The 24442-nt window shown below is 45.0% G+C and overlaps 1 protein-coding gene across 1 annotated transcript in view; it reads left to right on the top strand.

Annotated features, from left to right (window-relative positions):
- The first annotated feature begins 963 nt into the window (after nucleotides 1–963).
- rnf152 (ring finger protein 152) overlaps nucleotides 964–24442 on the top strand; it is a 42304-nt gene continuing 18825 nt past the window's right edge. Inside the window, exons 1-2 of the mRNA XM_037078710.1 lie at nucleotides 964–1226; nucleotides 24135–24207. The gene's annotated coding sequence lies outside the window, so the exon portion shown is untranslated. The remainder of the gene's footprint in view (nucleotides 1227–24134; nucleotides 24208–24442) is intronic.

Raw genomic sequence — 24442 nt, 5'->3', positions numbered from 1 at the left:
GAGGGTGCATGAGTGACCAGAGGGGCATTTAGACCAACCAGAGGGGCAACTGGACCAACCAGAGGGGCAACTGGGTCAACTAGGGGGGTACATGAGTGACCAGAGGGGCATTTAGACCAACCAAAGGGGTAACTGGGTTAACTAGGAGGGTGCGTGACTGACCAGAGGGGCAACTGGACCAACCAGAGGGGTAACTGGACCAACCAGAGGGGCAACTGGGCCAACCAGAGGGCAACTGGGTCAACTAGGGGGGTACATGAGTGACCAGAGGGGCAACTGGACCAACCAGAGGGGCACATAAATGACCAGAGGTGCAACTGGGTCAATTAGGAGGGTGCATGAGTGACCACTAGGACATTTAGACCAATCAGAGGGGCAAATGGACCAACCAGAAGGGCACGTGAGTGATCATAGGGGCTCTTTGGCTGACCAGAGATGGACCTGGATGACTTGGACCAACACAGTGGGAATGTGTGCTGATCAAACAGGATGATTGGACCGACCAGAGGGTCACCTGGTGCTGATCCAAAGGGATAATCAGTCGCTTTCCTGCGTAGCCCGTTTCCTCTGAGCGTCTTATCACTTTATTCTTTTGTCTTTTTCCCGGCTAACTTCCTGTTTAGCGCCCGGCTAACTCTAAAGAGGGGGACAGAATAATCTGATCTTGTGTCTCCTCTAAACTTTTTTTTTCTCAAATGTTATCGGTCTAATCGGGGCATAGAATTAAAATAAGCATGAATGAGGCTGTGGTGACTTTAAAAGTGTGTCACCGCGCTGACATTTCTTGCAGTGCGGTGAGAGGCGGCGGTGCAGCAGCAGGACTCCAGTCCGCCTCCTCCACCTGAAGCCTCGAACATGTGTGCGCACATTTCCTCCTTCCTCCTCCTCGTGCAGTGAGAGAGAGAGAGAGAGGGCGTCTCCTCCGCGCGCCTCCACAGAGAGGCTGAGCCAGACCAGGGAGGAGTGGAGGAGGAGAGGAGGAGGAGGAGGAGGAGTGGGAGGACTGCCCGTTTGTTTTTCGCTGGTTTTGAAACAAGAGGAAGAAAACAGCGGACAAGGCGCAACCACCGCCGCCACCTCCACCGCTGCTGCTGCTGCTGCTGCTGGACAGATTAAACGCACGGAGCGGAGCAGACACCCCGCAGACACCCCGCACACTCCCCCGCACGCTCCCGCAGACTGAGACGGCACCGCTGCTGCGATCCGACACAGCATACCAACAAAAGGTGAGCGCCGAATCTAAAAATTATGATTTTTTTGAATGGAGTCTGGTGGGAGAGGGGGAAAAAAAACCCCCGCAACAAAGTTATTTTCCTTTGTTGCGTCTCTCTGCTTGTTTCTTTGTGTCATGCAAGATTATTTTTTTTTTTTGAAGTGTTTGATGATTTGTATCAACTTGTCACATCTGTGTATTGATCCTCATGCTGTCGCTCTGCTGCGGATCAATAACGCGTCACTATCAGACCTTTTCCTTTGTGTTGTTATCTGAATTCCTGCTCCTCCAGCACTCAGCTTACAGTGGGAGCCTTTCTGCCACAGATGCATTAATGTCATTGTCACCCATTGTTACAGGAGCTCCGCTTTTACACTTCAAAGCTCTGCTCGCCTCACTTCTGCAAATCTTACAAACAGGATATTTGTTGTTTTATTTGTGGCGTGGAGACACTTAGAAGTGTGAGGTCGGTGGTGAAATGTTCTGCTCTCGTTTCCTCTCTTTGTTGTGCAAAACACGCCGCTGAAAGAATGCATTTACTGTTCACTGTATGTTGAAGTTAAAGCTCCACCTTGAGCAGATATTTGCCCTGGAGGGGGGAGAGAGAGAGGTAGGAACACACCAACACAAGTAGTTTCTAGTCACAAACACCTGAAGCCACCAATGCAACAGAAATCCTGATTTTTTATTGCGAATGTTTTCACGTTTATTCGGAAAAATGACCCCAAGCATCTTTTTCTGCATCATACTGGAGTTATAAGTTCATAACGACTCATATCAGACAAGATATACGCTGACGAATGCGCTGAATTTTTATCAGACGACTTTATTTAATGATCGGGGTGATCGTGTTGGGGAGTGACCGTCACGATCCCTTAAATTGGACGAGATTATTCGCTAATAAACCGATTTATCTTGTAGATTAGTTGTAATCTTTCATTGCACATCCTGTCGTGTTGATGCTGAAGCGATGTATCGTGCAGCCGACTGTAGCACGGATACCAGATAGTCATCAGCAAATATTTATCTGCTAATGTTCTGGTCTTAAGCTTCCTGAACTGCCCTCGATGATATCGGGTACTTTCTAAACAAATGTAGCCCTCGAAGCTAACATTAGCTTCACACTGCTGTTGACAGAAACTTTCAATCTCACCACGATCGACTCTTGAAATGTTGAGTTGTTGCAGCACGCTAACCTCCGTTTTGTTTACATCTGCTTCCCCCTGAGCGGCATCATGAAGCCACGCCCCCCTGTTGCTGCTGCACAGAGCGGTGTTTGATGTGTTTTTTAAGATTTACTGAGATCGATGTTGAGCAATCGCGCCAAATTCAGCGCTGCACTTCCTCGAGTCCTCGGCGACAAACCTGCCGAGCGTGAAGCAGATCGGATGAGCTGCTGTCGAGATGTGTGAGTAACAAACGGACAGATTCGGTGTTTTGCAGTTTGATGAAAGAGCGAGATGAGGAGGATTTAATATGAGATGTCTCAGGTGAACGCTTCACTCTGTTTCTATTCAGGTCGTCTCTTTCCTGCAGGAATCTGAACAACCTTGTAATCCTCCCGCCTTTCCCTCTTCTTCTTCTTCTTCTTTTTCTTCTTCTTCTTCTTCGTCTGATTTGTTGCTGTTGGACTTCATCCAACACTCAGGACGTGTCGACTCTTACTTAATTCCTCGGCTAACTTTAACGGCCTGCAGGATTTTCTGCATCAGAGTGAGAGGTCGTGTCGGGTTGATTTCTTGTTGTGCGAGCAGTAAACATTTAACAGCTCTGTGAGCGGCTTCCTCCTCGTCTCAGCGTTCGGTTTCCTGCTGCTCTTTAACTGCAGACGGAAGTCAAGCCGGCGGGTCTGTGCGAGGTGATGATGTAACTGTGTCACAAGATCAATCGATTAATCAGTTGACATGAAACACGTTGACAGACACTGTCTCTTTTTATCTAACTGGACAAAACAAGGAACTTAAAGATGGTGTTCAAAGACACAGTTACCTGAAACAATCAGCCAACACATGAGAACAACGTAAAGAAGTTAAGATGCTACAAACGATGCTAAAGGTCAGACTGAAGTAGATGAAACGGCAGAAATGTAATTTATTATTTCTAATTATGTTTCTTCAGTGTTTAATCGCCTGGAGTTGTTACTTTACAACGAGCCTTTTGTATCCACAGAGGCAGCTTGTCCTCCTCTACGTGGTCCGCCATGTTTCTACAGGAGCCCAGAAGGGACAAAAACAACAGTTAGTGTTGTTTCTCTCTGTCTTTGCTTTTATATTAGCTTAGCTTCCTCGGCTAGTCGGCCTACGTTGTTTTATGCAAACGCGGCTGAACGAAGCTAAGCTACGGACACGAGGATGCTTTTAATCCTGGCGCCGGGATGTTTGTCGGTGGTAACTAAAGACAGTTTTCCTCTGCAGGCTGAGATTCATGTCACGATGTTTCTCTGTAGAGACGCTAATTTCCCGCAGACGGAGCTACGGTTTCTGACGAGTTGTGAAAGTTATCTCGGCCTCGTCTCGGAAACTTTGACACTTTACGGTCAGATGTCATCAGGTTTTTGCAGCTTTGACCTCCAATAATGACCAGAAATCAGGACTTTACTGCGACCATTTGTTGACTCTGTGAGGAGGCTGATTCAGTGTTCATTCTGTGTTGGTGATTCATGAGGAGACGATGTAGGAACAAGTACAAACATGTGACAGGAACAACATCAACAACAAGGAGGATGCAGTTCAGTCCGTCCTCTTTGGACCAGACTGTTGCAGGAAATATTTACTCAGCTGCATTTCTGTCTTAAGCCTTTGTGAAAGCTTAAGAGTCCTCCAAACAACAGTCACATGAATTATAAGTTGCTTATTTATTGGACGGAGACGTTTGTTAACCTGTTGACCTGCCAAGGTTTCCTTGGCAGCCCGGAAAGACGTCTCGAGTGAAACGTGATGGATTTGAACTTTGAGTGTGTTTATGCAGTTCAGGATCAGGAACACATGAAGAAGAAGAAGGATTTCACTCCTTTGTTTTGTTTGTGCTGGCAGTTCTTGGACGACGACTCGCTTCATTCTCACCTCGTCAAAAAAACCCTTTAACAGAGAAAGTGTTCACAGATTTGGGGTATTTTCAAAAAGCCGCTGAAACATTCGACTGAGACATTCGACTCTTTGTTTTTTTAAAGAGGAAACAGCAGAACAACACGAGAGAGAGTAAAGGTCTGCAGCTGCAGAGAAGAAGAAGTTATCTCAGTTTAATCAAACGCATTAGCTGGATTTGCTCAAGTTGTTGGATCGAGATAAGGAAACGGACTTGCACAAAAAAAAAGATTTTGTCAGTTTGCAGAAGTTGAAGTGTGACAGTCGGGTCAGATCAGACTTCAGCCTGGTGAAACACGACGTGGACAGAAGTTTGTGGACAGGATGAACTTCTGACCTGTGGACGTGTTGGTGCTGCAGCAGCAGGTGGAGCCGATCAATATCATGATTCAGCCGATCAATAACAGTTTATTACTGCTTCTCATGGGCGATACTGAAAAGACAAGATATATTCTTCTTCCTTTTATCTTCTTCTTCGTCTTTCTCTTCTTTGTCTTCTTCTTCCCCATCTTCTTAGTTTTTTCTTGATCTTCTTCCTTTTTCTACTCATCTTCTTCTTTGTTTTCATCTTCTTCCTTTTTATCTTCTTGTTCTTTGTCATCTTTATTCTTCTTCTTCTTCTTCTCAGTGTTCACTGACTGATTTCAGAACAGATTTATCTGAGCTTGCTGCTTCTTGTTCTTTTACAACATTTGGATGCTTCTCTTGTTAAATCAATGGAAGTGATTGATCTCCGTATCACCGTCTCCATCTATCGGCTCTATTAATACTGATACTGATATATAACTGACCTGCTGGTCAATAATAAAGAGGACACAGTTAACACAGGTAATAAAAGATGGTCGGTGATCTTCACGGTGATGTTCACGTGTCCGTTTACTTCTGGCCAGGATTCAGCGGAGCGACTGAACCTCGGATCACCGACACTCATCAATATTTACTCGTCTTTATCCAACAGCCGCCTGATCCCAGAGGACGGAGGTAAACATGGCGGCGGGCGTCAGATTGTCCCTGCGAGCGTTAACTCGTCCTGGTTATTCCAGCCGCTCAGTCACAGATCTGATCTGAGAACAGTTCACAGATCAGAAACGGCTTCAGCTTCATCCTGCGTCCAATTCAAACTGACAGCTTGATGACTGACAGATCGTTTTCATTTTGTTCTGGTGATTTTAGTGTTCAGATAATTTGATAGGCTGATACAACCTTCTTCTTCTTCTTCTTCTTCTTCTTCTCTCTCTTATTCTTTATCTTCTTCTTCTCCTTCTTTGTCTTCGTCTTCTTCATTTTCATCATCTTCCTCTGCTCCTTTTCTTCTTCTTTGTCTTCTTCATCTTGTTCCTTGTCTTCAGTTTCATCTTCTTCTCCTTCTGTATCTTTGTCATCCTCGTGTTCTTCTTCTTCATCTGCTTCTTCCCGACAAGTGATAATCATTCACAAATCAGAACTAAAAACATCACTACAGATTTGCTCCTTTGTCAGCAGCTTCATGCTCCGGGTCACAGTTTGGACCAGAACACGGCCGTCTCAACCCGCTTGTTCACCCTCAGAACTGTGATTCAGCGCCGTGACGTTCATCCTCTGTCCGTAAAACAAATACGACAAGACGTTCATTAACCAGATCGATACGTCGAGCTGCTGATGGAGAATTCAGCCGCCTGTCGTTGGTTTTGTTCCTCTGACCTCTCCGGAGACCTTCAGTCCGGCTCGCGGCGCCCTCCGTACATCACGACCCACTTTATTCTCCCTGCATTTCTACCACAAACCGGGCCCTCCGCCGCCGCGCTCATTAATTTCTTCCTCTCCCAAGACGTCCGGCAGGTCGGCCTCCACCTTTTCCCTCCGCTTCATTTGCATCTCGGCTCCACACGGCTGCCCAAGTGTTTTCTGGGAGTCAGGTGGCTAATTGGTTCCCATCTGTTGGGAGAACGTGGGGCCTTTCATGGCATCCTGGGTAATTTGTGTCTGGATTTTTGTTTTTTACCATATGATCTAGTTTTTCTTCTTTAACGACGAAGCAGGTGAAGTTTAGAAGCTCTTTGAGATCCGTCAGAGCGACGAGAGACAAAAAAAACAAAAAAAACACAAACCACCGCAGGCTTCCTCCCGCGTTCAACCAGCCCAGGTTTTAATTTCACAATCGCTCTCTGCAGCACGACCGGCGCTCTGAGCGAAGATAATGTCTCGCGGGAGGAAGTGGCCGGCTCGAAACCAAAACAGGAAGTGACGGGAAACACTGAGACGCTTGTCGAGTCAAAACACTGTGAGAGCCGAGAAATAAAAGGACAGTTTGTTTACATTCACCTGAAGGAAGAAACAAAAAAACAATCGTGTCGCTCTCTGCAGAGCGCCGGGCCGTCGCAGCCCCGTGAGACACCAACGTTGGCTCGCGTCCACACAGAACCACGCAGAACCACACAGAACCATGTGGCTGTTTGACATGAAAATACTGTGTCTGCTCTCTGAGGGCCGTCACGTTCACGGCGCTTCTGTTTCATGTCGGAGATAAACAAGAATCCACGTTTTCATCCAACACACAGAAACAACATTCATCTGGTACGTCACCTGTCCGAGGTCCAGTTTGTTCCGAAGCACGGCGGCCGACCCGAATGAGAATGAGGCTCGCAAATCAAACCCTCATTCTTCATCTTTGTGCCTTTTTTTTTTTTTTTTGCCGGCGTCGTTAAATCCTGTGATCCATCGGATTAATCAATGAAAGGAAATTAGCTGTCGAGTCATTTATCGTGCGTAAAAAGTCCAATATTCTCCGGTTCCAGCTGCTCCAATGTGAGAAATCTGTGCTTCTTTTCTCTGTTTTATATCATCATTAACTGAATGTTTTGGCAAAAACAGTTTGAAGATGTCACTTTGGGGCTTTTTCAAGAGGAAACTTCACAAACATCCTCCTGTGTGAATATTTGAGTCAGGTTTTCTTCAGCAGGTGGTTGAAACACGCTGAAAGACAAACAAAAAACAAGAATAACAGATAATTTAGTTGTGGGTTTTATAAAACGCTGACACACAAAAGTTACCATCAGGCCGCATCTGTTCAGAGTTACAAATCAATTAGCACGACGACTTTTCTTTCTCGTTTTTTAGGTATTTAATTTGCCGGGTTGCGTATCAATATACGTTATAAACACATTTTAACTAGTTTAAATCAAATTAAAGATGTTCTGAAAGTTGCATCTGTTGACTGAAATGCAGCTTTAAACGTCATTGTGTATAGTTTTTGTTTATTTCTATTCAAGGTCCTTTAATAAATCAATAAATGAATATTAACAGTACTTGAAAACCACTCAGACTGCTGACGACCTCAGAGAAAATGGCTGCACTCCCACGTTTTCCATTAATCTCATTATGGTGAAACATTATTTTACGAGCGTGTATATTGTATCTCCACTCTGTCCTCCTCTTCCTCCTCCTCACCTCCTCCTCCTCATCATCATCATCATCATCATCACACTCCATCCGTGCCTTTCTATACTCGATTATCACGTGATCTCGTCTCTGAGAGCGAGAGCTGTCGGCGATGAATCAATTTCAAGCTCTTTTATTTTTTCTTTTTTCTGAGCGCTTCCTGACAACTGATGGGGTGCCGGCGTTGACCTTCTGTAATGAGGAAAGGTCTCCGCGATCTGCCGGCGGGGGGTTTCTCTCCTCGGCAAGCCGGCGAATGAGCGGGCAGCGCTGTGAAATACAGGCCTGCCTGCATTGCTCGGGTAAATTTAATTTACCATAAAAAGGAAACGGGAGAGAGGAGATGAGGAGAGGATGAGGTTTAAAGTGGCAATTGAGGGAAGATGACAGAAGTAACTCGCAGTGTTTCGACCTCCAAGGTCGTCCCGCAAAATTGAGAGCGTTTTGAGAGAACTGCACTCATCGCCGGATGTGTTATTTAACGCAGTTATCGCCCAGTTTTAGGTTCCTGATCTGGAGGTTTTGATTGTCTGCCGCCGCCCGACACTCCATTTGTTTCGCGGCTCTATCTAAAATGAGGCCTCCCTCGCATGCGTGCATTGATACGCCGCCGCCTCGTCCATCTATCCTGTAACGACAGGTCTGAAACTCTGTTGTTTAGCAGGAAAAAGCCATGAACCTCTGTCGTATCTGGCCGGGATTCCTGAAAAGGATCCAATTTGAATCAATCACCTGCTCTCCTCCCACCTCGGCGTTCCCGTTGTGTTGTGGGTGTCTCCTCCGATGATCAATGCCGCTATTTTCCGTTCGCAGGATGGATTGTAAATGGTGACGGACGGCGGTGGCTGATGCATCCCCTCTGTTGTCAAGAGGAAAAATCATTTACGTTGCTTTCACAATCCATTAAGTTGATGAGAAGAAGAAAACTTGGATCTGCGGACGCAACACGACGCCGATGAAGGCCGGATGAAATCTGTGGACGCTGCAGTTTGAAACGTAAAGCACGTGGTCTCTGTGAACATCCTGAATTACAACCAGTCAAGTCTGTTCTTTAAATTAGTCTTGGAGAGAGGTTGGTCTCCTGTTTACAGCCAGTGTTGTGGTGTAATGCATCCTGCAGCACTCATCATGGAGGCGTGATGACAGCAGATGTGGTTTGGTTTTCATTCTGGAGGAGTCATTGTGGACAACATGTTGTTTTCCACAGCAGAGGTTTGAGCTCTCGAAGACAGACTGTCCGATAATAAATGTACTGCAACGTGTAATTTGTAGGAAGTTTAACTTTTTAACTTCGTCAACACGACTTCTACATCAGTCAGGTGGAAAAACAGGAGTGAAGAGAAATCTCTGAGCTCTCCTGGACGACTGCAGGATCCAATAGAATCAGTGATTTCTTTTGTTTTTTTGCCCTCCAAAATGTAATAAAACACTCCAGTAACATACAAAAACCTCAAAACTGTATCCAGAACAAAAAGCATCAACAAGGAACCAACTTGAAATGATTTGTGATGCTGATTAATCTCCGAATATTACTTTTTTTTAATCAATAAATAAAGCGGTTTGACTAGAAAACTGTGACTTTGAAACCCAAAATCACAAAATCCTGTTGCTTCAGGAGGCTTTACAGTTTGCACCCTTGATTCAAGGAAGGAAAAAATCACCCTTGTAGCAGGAAAACAAACAGAAGAAACGTCAGGAAGAGCAGATTCATCTTCTAACAGTCGATCACAAAGACAAAATGTTTGGAGTAGATTATGAATTATATGTGAAGAGCGAAGATCCGGCAGCACGCTGAGGTTACAAAAATCACTTCTGCTTGACCAACAAGTGACGTCTTAAAATCGCATGTTTAGTCTGAAAAACCCCCCAAAATATTGAATTTACTATCACGTATGACACAGAAGAAGCAGATGAAACTTAATATTTAACATGAACGGCGACCGTGTGTGCAGTTTGCACGCAGAGGCCATGAAACTCAAAGACTAGATGTAATGCAGCTGTTGTTGTTGTCAGATCCAGCTGTGGTCTCGTCCCGTCACAGTTCTCTTCCACTTTGTTCCTTTCGCTGCATTAAAAAAAAAAAACTGTCTGACAGCATTTTGTTAGATGTTGTAATTACCAGAGGAAACGTGGAGCGGAGGCTCCGGCGCCGTTGCATCGGTGCACAATTACGTATCGGACCTCGCTGCTGCCGGCCTCTTGAAATCAGTCCGGTCTGTGGACACGCCAGCTGCGCGTGGCGCGTTACGGCTGATTACATCATTGTGTTGCCGTGCAGTCGCCATCCGTCACGGCACAGCTGCACGGAGCGAGTTACACCGCGGACAAACGGGACGCTCACATGTGTCCTCTCAGCTGCCTTTTATCCTCCTGCTTTGTTTTCCTGTGAGCTGCAAACCATCCAGTTCTGTCACAGTCGAGAGAAGGCGGACGGCTAACGTGGCTGTAGCGTTAGTTAGCACGGCGGCGATGCTTCCTTTCCTTTCTGCATTTATTTTATTTTTAGCTTTGAGCACCACAAGCTGAGGGCGATCTCGTTGCATTATATTGAGCCGATATCTCCAAAACTCAGCAACACACGGACAAAAATATCCAGATTGAATAAACAACGCTACAGGTGAAATATGTGTTTTTGAATTTAGGGTGAACTGTCCCTTTTCAGATCCTGTCCTGCACAGTTTTAAAATCTTCAGATTAGACGTGTCTTGTGTCTTGTGTTTGTTAACGTCTTGCTGCTGGGCTTCATTCTCACACTGGTTTTACTGGTTGGTGCAGATTATTGGTAACACAAAGGTGCAAATGCAGGTTTTTTTATCGCAGCACACACGACAACAAACTGCGACGACCTTGTCAGTTGTTGAAGAAATAAAAAGCTAAATTGCAGTTGCACCCTGGAGCTGCTGATAATATATAAATACCGTCAGCTCTCTTCATTAAAGCACAAAGATCCGTCTATTGTAGTTGAACTCCTCAGCGGCTGTGGATGTTTTTGTGCACGAAGCGTGTTTCAGCCTTCAGGATGAAGGTCTCTGCTGCTCTGAGTCAGACATGCGTCATTGGGTCATGCGTTCGCTTCCCCCCCCTCGAGGACGGACCTGCGAGGTGCCATCACACCTCAGTACTCCGGGTCTTTATTGTGTTCTTTATCTGACTCCCGACACGACTGAAACCCAACGACCTCAGTGACAAAGACTCCTCCTGCAGGAATTCACAGGAGCAGGATTAAATACGTGGCGATAACAATATATCTTCTGCACTAATTACACTTTAAAAAAACAACAAAAAAAACACCAGGTTGATTCTCTTCCGGGCCGCAGTCTGCTGACGGACGTCTTGAACATTATATTTTAATTCGTGCTAATGCCGACAAATTGCTTTATAAATATTCCAGAACGATATGCAGTTTTAAAATGCAAATAATTATTTAAAAGGGAGATTTTGCCTCAGTGTGTGCGAGCAGCGTTGATAGTATATAAAGGCCTCAGCAGACAGTCGGGTCATTGAACATTTCACCGTGTTGCAAAATCTGACCTTGTTGTATTTATTAACCAGCGTTCAGGTGTGTATAACCCGACAGCAACATGCATGAAATATCTCCAGGATCTTTCTATATTTCATGTCCCGTAAAGGTTTAAGTGTTGTGTACTGCAGGACGGATCATAAATGCCAAACATATCACGGTGCTGCTGGTCTCCAGGCTGAAGACGGGAAAGTTTAAAGCGTTCAGAGTCGTCGCTAACTGCTGTTTTTGTTCTAAGACCTTGTGTGTAATTGGGTTTTATGGCTGAGCAAAGACAAAAGGAGACTCTTTGCAGTGATAATTGTTGTTATTACCCCGAGGTAAGGAGCCTTAATTTGACGAGGTCGCGGTGCGTGATTCGTCAAATGGTGCAGATATGATTGACGAGCCGGGGGTTTGTTTACGGTCGATTTGCGACGCTAGGTCGTAAACACCGGGACTGGCATGATGGTCCAGTGTTGGCTGGCTGCAGGAGTGTTTGTTGAGGTTTATGTGTCAGTTTTGATCAGATGCCAATGGGATGCTGGACCTGTGTTGGTGGTGGTGGATGTTGGGGGGGTTTACACATCGGAGGCAGACATGGATGGTGATGGATGTTTGGTATTTTAGATGGATGAGCCTGTGTAGCATCATTGAGCTGTGAAGGTCTAAAGTACTATAACCCCCCCCCAGCACAGTGCATGATGTATTGACAGAGCTATGGGAGACCCCTCGGGAGTCGTTTACAACACAGGTGACGACAACAATCGACTGCAGGAACAGTGGACAGAACCACCGAGACGCCAACCAAAGGTCAAAGTCGGTCGGTATCGGCAGTCGCCTGTACTTAACTCCCAGCTAATCAAAAGAGGTGCAGAGAGGTGGTACAGGGGTGGAGCTGAAACGAGCCCAGTTGGATCAATGAGCCAACCTCGATGGAAGCTAACCAAGCTAGCGAAGGCTAACAAGCTGCCCACCCACTAAAAAAAGGTCCCCTCATGCTACTGTACGTTAGCCGCAAGATGGCGAGCAACAGCTACCACCAGGAGTTCGTTTGTTTGTTTTTGTTTAATTTCTGTTTTCCTGCCGCGTCTTTTCGTTTCCCGTCTCTTCTCTGTACGTTCATTAAGTAAAGTACATTTCATAAACCTCCACGGCTCTTTGCTGAAGCCAGAGTGAATTTACTTTTTAATCCTAGAAAAACAAACTCTGCTGCCCTCGTCTTTGGGCGTTAATTCCTCCAGAAGGTCCAGGCTCTGCCCACGGCCGTCTCCTCCCCGAGCTCTTCGGTTTCAGCAGCTGTCCGATGGTTAACACATCACATTTATTCAAGTTAACTGTGTTTATTGGTTTGTAGTTGTCTTTGTCTGTTCCCTGGTCCAGGTTTGCTCCTGGTCTTCCCGACCTCGTTCTCAGATTTGCCTCTGCCTGCTTCCTCTCCTGTCAGTTTTGTTTTCTGGGATCACAGCTGGCTCTTTGTTTTTCTACCTGCCTGCCTTTGGGTCATTGTTTTTTGGATACACATAACATTAATTTGATTTTATGGAGTGAGTGATATAAAGCTCTGCTTGTAACAGGCTTTAAACGGGAATCCAGCCTCAAGAAACTGCAGTTTTTGGCGCTTCAGCTTCGTTTGTCTGCCCTGATTTGACATCTGACCTCTCGACCTTTTGAATGAAACCGACGTCCGACACACTGAGGTGATCCCCGGCTCTCCTCCTCGGGTGAACTGGCTGCTGTCATGTCACAGATGTTTTTTGCATTTAAATTGAGCCATTACCACCTTTTCTTTCACCGCTGCCTCCTGATTAGTCCGAGCGCTCAGCGACCGTCTGCTCGCTCGTCTCGTAGCATCAGCGAGACACCTGACCCACTTTTCTTTTTTTATTCCAACATCTGCGGCTGTCTGCCGTCGCCGGGCTCTCGCATGATTTCATTATTTATTACGGGGGGATGTGACACAATCTGTGACAGCCGCTCTACACGAGAGCGTCATGAGGAGACAGCAGCTGCCAGCATATCGTAACTTAACGTTTTCACTAATTCATACCGAGGCTATGAAAGTAAAATCCGCTGTTATTATTACATTTTAATTTGTTTCCATCCTGTGTCTTGAGGTAAGCAGATATCTCTGTCCACGCTTCCTCGCCACGGGCGTCTCATTTTACTTTCAGATTCGACTTGGGGATTGAATTTGAAAGCTATTTTCACCTCGTAAGAAAATTGGCTTGCTCGCAGTGGTGGTTTTAGTTGAGCTTGTTGCAGGAGGGTGTATGTTTTTAAAATTTTTTTTTTTAGATTTTCCATTTTTTCTGGCAGGCTGTGGACCCAGGAGGAGAGTTGTTAATATGGTTGTTGTCCCGGGAGAGGAGGGTCTTTTTTTTCCCAGGGTGACCTCGCCTTTTGAACCTGGCGGAGCTTGTTTGGGGGACATTGTGTTGGGAAACGGCTGCATGCTGTGTTGTGTCTGTAGGGTAGAGGAGTCACAACACTCACCCGTCGTGATTGAGATTGTTTTGTTTTGTTTTTTTTTGTTCCTCGAGTACACAAGGACACAGCCCCCTAAAGGGAGGTGGTTTTGATGGAGCCTCGGCTACGAGCTCCGGTGAGGAGGGGAGCGATAACGGAGAAGGAGGAAGACGATCAAGGAAAAGGAGGGCCGATAAAAAGAGAGACGGCACGAGCAGCAGGGGATTTATCTGATTTCTAGTCTGCCAGTCCAAGGCTTCGGTCCTGAGTTAAATGTCTCAACACACTTTGGTTTGATTGAAATTCGGCATTCGTGGTTCCCAGAGGGTGAATCCTGATGTCTGAGGCGAGCTCAGATACAGACGGGTAAAAACTTCCACCACAGATCAGGACAGGACGGATTTACATCATCTTACATACGTCACGGCAGGTATTTCAACCTAAAGCAGGATCTGTCAAGCTGTTTGTCAGCATGCTTTTATTTAGAAAGTCTAACTTGACACTTGTACATTTGTTATTAGCGTTATTAGCGTTCCGCTTTCCTGGAGGTTCAGGTTGAATCTCACAGGTGATAAACAAGCTGATATTATTAATTTAGTCGCCTCAGTGTGGGTTGGATTTCGTTGCCAGTTGTTGAAAAAGCGACAGACGGGAGCTTTGTAATTAAAATATCATCATTATTTTGTGTTATTTCATTTAAATTCAAGTTACTTTCTCTGTTGTTTTGCTCTGACTGTGAATTAACACCAAACACAGAACCTGTCAGCGGATAAAACAGTTTGCTAAAGGAAAAAGGTCCAACATATTTCATGTTATAACGATTAACAGTTAATTGATTGTTAAAGCAGCTGACCATCGACTCAAAATGTTCACTTTCAGTTCTGTTTGGCTGCCAAAGCAGTGAAAAGATGATGCATCAGGATTTTAGGTAGCTCTACGCAGGTTTACTCCATGTTTGACTGAATGACTTACGTTTACAGGCGATGGTTTCAATCCCAGATGGAAAACCTGATACTCCTACAACCTCTCCGCTCTTCCATGCCTCCATTCACACCGTATAATAAAGACCTCTGGATTCACCACCGCTCGCTCTGTTCACGGCTGCCAATAGAACCCGTCCTCCGTAGCCAAATTTATTTGCTTGGCAGCCGCTCCCACAGATCATTGCTGGACGTAAAACAAGATACGGGTGGCTGCCACGGGAGGCTTTAAGGTGGTGAAATGAGTAATTCTCTCTCAGAAGAGACGGCGGTTGTTGGAAATTACATGTCCTGTGTGTGATTGTCTTTGATTCTGATAGACGACTCCATCAGACGGGCTGTCGATCCACATACTAAACATGTTTTTGCACAAAAGAAAGGAAATATCTCTGAGAATTTCACACATGGTCTGCAAAAGATAACTAAGCAAAGCTGTAAAAAAGAAAACAAATAAATAAAAAAAGTTTCCTCACATCGTCGTGGTCGCCAGGGAGTCCGCAGCAGCATCCATCACCGAACCTCCGCTGGGCCTCTAATGTCTCTTTACTGCCACGAGGAAGCGCTTCACTGGCTTCACCTCCTCTTTTTTTCTTTTTTTGCTTTACCTGTTTTAAGTCTGAATCAGCACACAAACAGAATGACAAACTGGGCCAGCCAGCGCTGCCTTCTGCTCCATTAGGCGTCTCGGTGTCCACGTGTCTCCATGGCAGCCGGCGACGGTTTTCGCCCGGCACCTTGCCGGCGGGGAGGTCGATGGTTGCATGTGGCGCAGCGGGAACTGACCCTCCAACACACTTCAACAAACACACCAACACAAAGATGGAGTACAGCTGAGTAATAAAGAGAAGGTTGGAAATATTTCATATGTCTGTTTTTCCAAAGGTAAACACGCAGATCTTCAGCGTGTATTTGAGTGATTAAAAACTGTGATCGTTTGTCGTAAAGCTTTTATATTTTCCAGGTTGTTATCCACCAACATATACATCACATGTTGGTTTAAAGTTTGTAGCTGTACCTTGGAAAAAAAGTGTTTGACTATATAATAAGTGTTAAGATGCTCGTATCCTTGTGGAGCTTGGTTGTTTGTTTTTTTTAACGACAACTTGGGATCTTTCCAAATATTTGTGCTGATCAAAACTGGATATTTTTCATGGGAAGTTCAACCATTTCCATCCGTGATCGCAGTGACCAAAGCCGTAACCAGGTGTTTTTTTTTCTGGGGAGACTCGAACCATTCCCATACATGATTTCAGCTGAAGCAGGTTGTTTTTAACGAGACCTTGGGATATTTCCAGCTTTGTTTGTAGAGACCATTTTTCACAGGAAGCCCGATAATCTCCATCCATTTTCGCCGTGACCAAAACAGTTATTTAAAGCTAAAACATGCTCCTTTTCCTGAACCCTAACAAAGTGGTCAGCAGGCGCCTTTAACCAGATGTTGGGATCTTTCCAGCTGTTTTTGGCGGTGACGTAGCTGGGTGTATTTTAACGAAGCCTCAGGAAATGTCCAGTTGTGTCTGTGGCGACCGAAACTGGCAGTTTTAAGCGAAAACATGATTTTATCCTAAACCTAACCAAGTGTTTTTTGTGCCTCGACAAACACATTGTCACAAGAACTGGACCCAAGGAAACATAAAGCTGCAACCGATCAGGGATTTTGCAGAAACGTACATTGCAAACATTTATTCTGGTGAGTTGAGTTGGACAGGACGAGGGGAGAAACTCTTCCCGGATCTCTATATTCTTGGCGGCGTTGGAGGAAAATGGTACATCCCGTCCATGATGGTGATTGTTGTCGGTGGCTGCTGCTGTGTGTTGTGTGATAACAAGAGAGACGGGGAAGAAATGCAGGCAGCGAGATGATCGACCTGATATGGAGACGTAAGAATTCATGAATGGGGAAAGTTTGAGTGACAGGAAAAATACCGGAGCGGGAATGATTGGCAGAAATGTTCCAATAAAAGACTGAAGGTAGATGGTGAGATAAAGATTTCCTCCTGCTGAGCTCCGTCTTTTTGTACTCAGGCCCTCGAGCTGTGATGAATCTCACTCTGTGATCGTGGACGCTTGTTAAACGTCTAAAAAAAAGCTCTCTACATTTAAGTATTTTATTCTTTTATTGTGGCACTGGATCATCAGCGTACTCATGTCAGACACATCAGGTTTGTCTTCGCCTGACGATTGTTTTTCCTCCTTGTGAGCATGTTTCCACACAATTTGAATTAATTGGATTGTAAATTGATCCTACTTTGGAGCTGAAACCCTGGAAGCCGGAGCTTTGGCTGCAAACAACAGTTTAATCTGAATACTAAATGTTATTAAAAGCCTCCCTTGCCTCGCCTGTGTAGGACAGTGTGTACCTGGTAATGAGAAAAAAGCCCCCAGGGCCTATTGCATTCATTGTGCACCAGCATGGTATAATTCAGTAATTAATTGCCTCAGTGCCTGGATGGCGCTGTAATGGTTCGAAGATAAACAGTTTGACTTCACATGGCTGCTGTACTTGTTGTTGTTCCACCCAAAACAGGTAAAAAAACGAAACAAAAAAACTTTAATGTTTTTATAATCAATCGATAAAAGCTTCAGGAGGAGCGACCGAACACGTTCCTGAAAACAGTTTCGTGTTTTCAGATTAAACCGTCGCCGCCTGAATGTAAATATTGTAGAACAGGAAGAAGTTTAAAGCTGCTATTAACTGTTCTCTCCTCATCAATTACTGCAGTTTAATTTTAAGAGTAAGTGATTAATCAGACCTTGGAGCCTTTTTAAAGAAGCCAACATTTTGCACGTTTTAAAATTAAATGCATCAATCTGCTGCACTTTGGGCAAAGTGTGAACTAAGTTTCAACATTTGTGTCACACCGCTGGATAATTTTGACGAAGGACAGTTGTTCAATCGATTATTAGCATTTTTTTGAGTAGCTGATTAATCGTTTTACAGTTGGAACTTGGATCCTGTCAGAAGGTTCAGGAGCAAGAAAATCCAGAAGATAATTGAGCAAATTTTAAAGTTAAATGCATCAATCTGCTGCACTATGAGAGGATAATTAAAAGGGGCACTGTGTAGATAACTTTCAACATTTGTAAAGTGTGACAGGACTGGATCATTTTGACGAAAAGGCCTGTTATCATCTCTCGTGGTGCGATTCACAACATAGAGGAAAAACAGGACATGCTGCCATCATCCAGCTAAAGAAAACGTATCTGACCTTTGTGGTAAAACAGAAACAGATGTTTGAAGCCAAAACTGGCACAAGTGGTTTTGTGCCTGAACTTAACCAGACCTTAAAAACAACACTGTCACAACATAAACCATCTAAAATGAGATTTACCTGCCTGAAGGTTCGTCTTTAGCTGGCGACTCGCTCGTCTACAGTCGTGGTCGAGGCTGTAAAAACTAAAAAGAATCACCGCTAACAAAACTTTGCTAATCACAGTGTAATTGTTTGTAGGAAAGTCAGAAAATGTTGGGTCTTCACCAAAAGTAGCTTAAAGGGGCATTATGTAGTCTTTGAGAAGGGATTCAAACTCATAATTTTGATATTTACAATATTAATAAGGTAATTATACAAATTTAGACTATTTTATTTTCTCCACAAGTGAATAAACACGCTGTCCTGAACGGGATGTATAGCTAACGTTATTTCATACGACGGTAGACGTGGCTGTAGGGAAGCAGGAAGAAACAAAAAAAACACTTATTGTTTAAGAAAAAAACACATCTGGGTGCATGTTTGATTTCTATGTCAACGTCTGCAGCCGTGAAGATCACAGCGATCTCGAAACGATGGAAAATTAAGGTCGTTTTTGTTCTTGAATGCCAACAACCGGTTTCTTAATGCAGCAGGAGACGTCTCATTCTGCTCCCGCGGCGGCAGAACAGTTAAAATCCATCTTTTCCGGTGCTTCGCTATTCCGAGTACAGCACCTCTGCTTCTCATCTCCACCTGCTCTTGCTTTACACAGCCGAGGCTCGGAGGGAGGAAGACGCTCCTCACAATGTAGATGACAGGATAAAAAGAGAAAAGAGACAGTGTGGCGGGGGAATGAATGAGGAGGAGGACGAGGAGGAGGAGGAAGAAGAATGGAGGGAGTGATAGAACGAGAAGGGAAAAGGCCAGAGAGGGAGGATAAGCCATGTCTCCCTTGTCTTGACATTTCTCTCCCATCTCTCCTGGGAGTGAATACCCCGATATAAATGTTCCAAACTGATGATGGAGGAAGAGGAGGAGGAGGAGGAGGAGGAGGAGGAGGAGGATGAGCGAGGCTTGTTTCATGTGCATCAGTTCCAACGCGCCGCAGACTCGGGGACGATAATTTGGTTTCAGGTTGATGTAATTAAAGGGTTGGGGCCTCAGCAGTTTTTCGACGAGCTAATTTGTTTAGGAAGCGCTGAGTCCCCCGCCGGCAGCCGGTGACGATAACGCTGCTGCTGCTGCTGCTGCTGCTGGTGATCATGACAACAGGAGGAATCACACCTGTCCATTCACCTTCAGGACTCGCTGAAGAAAAGCGTCACCTGGACTGACTTCTTAAGAGTCGTCTTGCTTGAGCAAAGACACCTGATATTAACTGTAAAAAGTAATGTTCTCGCAATGTGTTTTTTTTTTTTTTTTCTTGCTGGGATGAGAAGATTAAAAGTCATCTCTGCACGTCTGAGGTGTTAATTACTGGAGCTGGAGCCGGGAGGCAATTAGCTTAATCAAAAAAAACAAGATAGAAGCTGTTAATTAGAGAGCCTTGGAGGTGCCGGGAGGCGTGATTTCAACACATCCTCGCGCCTTAATGACTGAAGACCACAGCGTCGGGCGTACCGGACTCTCGTCATGCGCTCTGCAGTTTGGTTAGGTTCAGGAAAACGCTGCTTCTCCTGACTTCCTCCTTTGCAGCTGCAGTCATGACTACAGCCACTAGAGGTGGCAGTCTAGCAGGAAATGTCAATATGAGTGTCGTTATAAGCTGCTTTAACAACCCACCCCTGAACTTTCAGATGAGGACAGTGTCAGGCTAGCTGTTTCCCCCTTGTGTCCAGCTTTTTATGCTAAGCTAAGCTAGTTACCCCCCTGGCTCTGAAATAGATATGAAAGTAGATAAGGATCCCATCAACTCATCATCTTATCTCGTGTTCAGTATTAATGCTAAGCTAAGCTAATCAGCTCGTGGCTCTGACTGCATACATATCAGCAAAGGTACCACTAATGATAGCTGCTATTAGCCAGTTAGCGAAGTTAGCTGTTTGTTTGTTTTGGGGCTTTTTTTTACGTTTTGCACCTATTTTAAAATTAGGTGCAAAATGGTCAGGTATCATATCTGTGTGCCGAATCTTAACACAGGTAAATGCCGCTGCCGCACTCGGGATGAGTTTTGATGTGAAATTTGCTGCCAGTTTATCGGCTTGAACCGTCAACACCAGGCGGCACACTGTGCATCTCATTCATTCAACATGGAGTCCCTCCAAATGAAAGTCCTGGCGTGTGTTGTAAAAAACATCGACGCTCGCAGGAAAAGACGAATTTAGAGAGTTGCTTGCGTTTCCCCGCCAGCGTCAGATGTGCTGCGTTTGATTCTTCTTCATGTCATCCGGCTGGATTTCTGGGTATTGATGTTTCTTTTCTACTGATTCAATTTCTTAAAGTGGAAATACAACTTCTTTTTTTTTTTTTTTTTGCCAGTAATTTGGTTATTTTGAGAAAAGGGGCCTTTTGAAAGCGCCGCCGTTACCCGTTCTGATAATTTAACCACTTTGCAGCATTCGGTCTGACAGCTCAGTCCTCGCCACACTGCAGCTTTTTGGGATTGGTTTTCTCCACCAGCCGTTTGATGGAAAAAAAAAAAAAGAAAAAAAAAAAAAAGGAAAAGCTTTATCTGCATCCAGAGGCCTGACCTCGCTGGGTCGGGTACTGATCCTGCAGCTCCGCTTCCTCCCCGACAGCCGATGATAATCTGTCCACTCCTCGGGTGGCCTGAGCGAGAAGCCGAGCTGGCTGTCGGATCAAACAAACCGTCTCCTCGCTTCCCGCCACCTCCCTGCTTTCTTTGCAAAAATAAATAATTATTCTGCTTTGTTGCCAAAAAACCTCACAGGTGGAGAACAGCGGTTAGCCCGGGGGCAGGTGGTGGGTTTCATTTTGCGAGCTGCAGGTTTGGTAATCTCTGAATCTGTAAGTGGCCGTTTGGTTTGAAATCTGTTTGAAGGAACTCAGCACATCTTTTTATTTCTTTTTTGGATGCCTTTGCACTCGCTAAGTTTGAAATCCCAAAGGCAGGATTTTAAAGGATAGTGTCGCCTCAAAATGGGTGTTTATTTAATCTCAGAACCAGGCCCATTAGATCGGACTAAATCCCAAAGTAGAACTGCTGAAATGAGACAGTTAAAGCTTTTCACTAATTACAGCAGATTTTTAGATTTGTTGGAATTTAATCAGTGTGTCTGTTTGGACATGTTGAATCACAGGAAGCGTTCTTAATGGATGAGCATCTACCGTTTGGTTTAAGCGAGAGTATCTGGTAAAATGAGTTTGTTATTTGTAGTTTACTGATGTTGTTTTATTGTTTGGAGATTCTGTTACGTTACGTTCATGAAGTAAAGTCCATTTCCCCTCCAGCTCCAGTCAGCAGTCGACATTACAGCAACAGAAACCACCGGATCACTGCTGCAGTCAGGCTGATAAACAGGAGTGAAGATAAAGCCACTTTTTTAATCTCAGAAGTTAAAAAGTAATCTCTGGGCTCTCCTCCGGCCGGATCAGTGACTCTGGGTGTTTATTTCTCCAGAGAGCCCGGCTCTGCACCCTGCTTTCTCCTAAAACTGGCCGCAATCTCACTAAAAGGTCTATTTCGCAGTTGTTCTGCGGCTTTCAGTCATATCACTCAGTTGTCAGATTTTGGGGGGTTGTTTTGTTGTCGTAATCCGGAACAACTTTAAAACGACTTCTCCTTCTAATTTAGGACCTTTTTTGTTTTGTCAACAGCCGGTCAAGGTCAAGTCTCAGCTTTTAACTTGAATAGTTCTCTGTGAGATTTCCGTTTACGTCGCCAGTGGAATCCTCCTCCTTTCTCTCCTCGCTTCGATCAGATTAAGTCCACCCGATAAAAAGCAGCTCAGAGACGGCTGATGTATCAGAGTTCAGCTGGCGGGTCGCAGAGGGCTTTCTGAGGGGACCGATAAGCCACAGAGAGACAGAAATGGAGATGAAGGATCCGTCTGAGAGAATATTCATGAGTCCTCTCCGCTGTAATATGTGTGACAGCACGTTAAAGCCGCCGTGATTATCATCTTCAGAGACGTATGACCCATATCTCTGACTTGAAGGCTCGATTTGCATTCTGCTGTTTTTCAGAAGTCTCGTTCCTGGTCGTCGTCTCCGTCCTCCTCCTTTTTATAAAGCTTGATATATGTCGTTCTTTCCGGTGCGTCGTATCTCAGGCTGAGCTGGTTGTAGTCCTTGGGCGCCTTTCGGCTTGTTCGTCTCGTGCTGTCAGCTCGTCTGTTGGCCCGTTGATTGAAACATGCCCGCAGTCTTGACTCTGCTGGCTGACTGACGACACACGATGCCAAGCGTCTGATTTATGACCTCTGTAACACGCTGACGCTCCTGCTGTGAAACTCCTCTCCCATCTGTTTCCATTTGAGGAGTACCAGAGTGTGTTTCTTTTTTTTCCTTGCACAGGGGAGTCGGTGTGTGTTTCGACTTTGACCCTCCCGACGCTCGAGGCTGTTTCGACTCCCATTCGCTGAGTTTGCATCGCGCTCTTCATTGACTGCGACTCTGCTGCTTTTTACGACCGTCTCCTCGGATGTCATCGGCATCGATTAACTCCGCGGGCCTCATCAGAGCTTGTTATCCTGTCAATTTGCCCACCAACTGCTCGAGTCATTAACATTTAGGTTACCGTGCAAAATGCTCCGCCAGGTGTTCCTGTAAGCTCATTTCGCTCACAACAGTCCATCCACACCTGTGCTGCTGTCAGAGAACACGCCGTGATGTGTGAATGTGATGGAAAAGATGCAGCTTAACCCGAAAAAAAAAAGAAGAAAAAAAAAACGCTCTCAGGTTTATTTCTTTTGGCAGCTGCGAGAGACGATTTGTTAGAGCGTGCACGGGCCAAGATGAGTTGCGAGTATGAAAAACTGCAACTTCCTCCAAATAATTCACCTGGAAACAAAACTTCATCATCAGTCTTCATGCTGCAAACTTAACAGGCTTCGTAGCATCGACTGCAAACATCGATGCAGCATCTGTGAACTGTTATGAGGCTGAAGTTTAGCATTTTATTCTGCCATCCTTAAATTAAAATATGATGCAGTTAGCATGTTTTAAGCCTTCTAGAATTAATATGATGGTAATAGGCAAAGCTTTGCTAAGTGGTAGCATGTTAGCAAAACGCTAAAGTTGTCAGTATGCTTTTCTACCATTAATGTACAGTAAAAGCCGCAAACTAAAATGTAGCATTTTGCTGTTCTAAACACAAGCTTATCATGTTGTTTTGCTTTTCTAGCTTTATTCAGAAGCAACATGCTAAGTTAGCATGTTTTCATGCTTTCTTGCGTTGACAACTAATAAAGTTTTGCATTTAAGTTTGCTATCTTAGCATTAAAGTAATATGCTAAAATTGAGCCTGGTTTCATACTTTCTGGAAGCTTTGCAATCCTAGCGGGTCAGGGTTAGCAACATGCTAACATTTAAGAATCAGTTTAATAGCAACTTGCTAAAGTTTGTCATTTTAGTCTGTCATGTCAGCATTATTGTTATTATTTTAAATAATATTGTCTTTAGCTGTTAATAGATTAACTCAGGTTCCCAGAGAGAAAACAACCCCCAGTTTTCAGTATTTGCGGTATTTTCCTTTAACCTTTTAACTAACAGAGTCTTCCAGCTCTTCCTCACTGTTTCGTCGGCTACTGTAACGAATATATCCGACATAATCTCTTGGTGTCACGGTGTGTGGGAGGGGGAGGAAGAAGTGCTGAATTAAAGAGGAATTCTATTTGCATAACACCAACATGTCTCCTCACCTCATGCTCAGACGGGAGGACGGAGCGTCTCTGTGCTCAGATGTTTGCTTTAATGTCGGCTACATGTTGTTGACCCGACAGCTCTCACTATCAGCTCGAAAGGTCTTCGTGGAAACCAATTGCTCTCTCTCTCTCTCTCTCTCTCTCTCTCTTGTTCTTTTTCTTTTTTCTGTGCTTTCGATCGTCCGCATTCAGCCGCGGAATCAGCTCAGAAAGAAAAAAAAAAAAGAAAAAGAGGGCGAGCATTGTGAAGCCGAACCAATTTCATTAGAGGTGGCTTGAAAGCATGTGCAGCATCAGGCCGCAGGACCTTGAACGCAGGTAGCCTTTCACATGTTTGGCCTCAGGAGACTCTGCTGAAGGTCAGGCCTGTCTGCTGTGTACGTACAGTATGCCGCGTCTGTGTGCTTTATGTTTGACATTTGTCTTCTCTCCTTCTTCTTGTTTTCCGCTGCAGGGCTCTTGAATCAGGCAACGTGTTGAGCGAAATGTGTGCGCGGAGGTTCAAAGTGATGCTGCAGCAGAGACCGGTGAGTAGCGCTGGGAGGATGGAGAGGGAGGTAATCACGGGTTTGTCAGCGATGCGGCGGCGTTTGATGTCGCCGCAGGTCGGGAGGGCGTCGTTCAGCTTCATGTGGATGTAGAGACAATCATACGAGGCTCTCTGGGTCTGTTCTCTCTTGTCTCTCTTCCACCCACTCCCCACTTCACAACCCACTTCATGCTCAGCACCGGCAAAAGATACCTCTCCCTGTTCCACTGCAG

Source organism: Acanthopagrus latus, chromosome 19 (genome assembly GCF_904848185.1).
Source record: "Acanthopagrus latus isolate v.2019 chromosome 19, fAcaLat1.1, whole genome shotgun sequence".
In the NCBI taxonomy this organism is placed as follows: domain Eukaryota; kingdom Metazoa; phylum Chordata; class Actinopteri; order Spariformes; family Sparidae; genus Acanthopagrus; species Acanthopagrus latus.
This window is presented reverse-complemented; position numbering and strand designations above follow the sequence as displayed.